Raw genomic sequence first — 1,487 nt, 5'->3', positions numbered from 1 at the left:
ACCGCTGAGCCATCTCTCCAGCCCGTGTGTGTGTGTGTGTGTGTGTGTGTGTGTGTGTGTGTGTGTGTGTGTGTGTATTTTAAATATCCACCTTTGTACTGCCCTGTGGTTTCCTAGTTCCTGGCTAGGGAATCATCTCTACCCAGTTCTTAGGTTCTAAGCTTAGATGTCTAGTCCCACATTGGGCATCAAACACAAAGTAATTCGGAGGGTTTTCTATGTCCCTTTGCTCCCAAGTGACAACAGGGCATTTCTACACCTGTTCTAGACAGAGATCTGGTATTTTTATTAACAAGCTGCAAGTGCTAAGCTAGGCAGACATTTATCTATCCTCACACTCTATGGCGGCCAATGCCAAGACACACAGTCCTTGATTTGCATCTGAACCTCGCCTTGGCTCTTTGTCTGTGTGTCCTATGGCCCATCACAACCTCACGGCAGATCCTCCCAGTCCATACTCACGCTTCCCACTGTTCCCTCCCCACTTCTGCTAATAGGCCATCAGCTTGTTATTGACAAGCGATGCTTCCCCACAGTACACAAGAGGTTATCCCTGCACCAAGGCCCATGTCCTTCCTGTGTGTCATGAGCTCTCGCTACACGGCGATGACATCAACAGTCCCAGGCCTGGGGCAGTCTCGAGGTACATGGCACCTTCATCCTGCTCCGTGGTGGCTTCCTCAGCCTCCTGCAGTTTCTCCCACAAGGGCAGGTCATGGCCAGTCTGTGCAGCCCAGGGCTTGCTCTCTCCCACGCTCTTCTTGCCGGTTTGGTTCTGCAAAGCCTTGCTACTTTGTCCTTCCTACTGTGGTGATCCTACCGTCTCTGCTCAGCAGCAGTACTGTGATGTCTGGAGCAACTGCCCTCTCATGCAGTAGAGGGCAGCTGTCAGCTCCGTGTCCCCTCAAGGGGATCACAGTCCTGCTTTGTCTGTTGCCTCCCACCTGAAAGCCCTTGTTTTGTGCATTTTCTCCCAGTTGAAGGAGAGAACATGATTTATCCTGTCACCCCATGGCTCCTTGTTATGGTTGGATCTGGAATGTTCCCTCACAGGCTCAGCTTTCAGCTCCTTGGACCCCAGAAGGTAAGAATGTGGAAGCTCAGGAGGCGGGGCCTGGTAGCAGGGGTCTTTGGAGGTGATAGCTCAGCCCAGTTCTAGTCTACTCTCTGCTTTCTGATCTGTAATGAAGTAAGGAATTGGGGCTGCAGAGGCGGCTCAGTGGTTAGGTTAGGAGCATTGGCTGCTCTTGCAGAGGACCAGATTTGGCTTCCAGAGCCCGCACAGTGGATAACAAACATCTGTAAGTCCAGTTTCAGATGACGCAATGGCCTCTTCTACTCTCCACTGACACTAGGAGTGCATTCGAAAATGCAGGCAAACCACTAATGCGCATTAGCTTAAACAAAAGCAGACATCTGCTTGCTGCTTCCTTGCTTTGAGTGCCACCTGGTGGCAACATCTGAATTCATATATATATATATATATA

This window comes from Mus caroli, chromosome 12 (assembly GCF_900094665.2).
Source record: "Mus caroli chromosome 12, CAROLI_EIJ_v1.1, whole genome shotgun sequence".
NCBI classification, from domain to species: domain Eukaryota; kingdom Metazoa; phylum Chordata; class Mammalia; order Rodentia; family Muridae; genus Mus; species Mus caroli.
The sequence above is the reverse complement of the archived record's forward strand: the minus strand, read 5'-3'. Positions refer to the sequence as shown.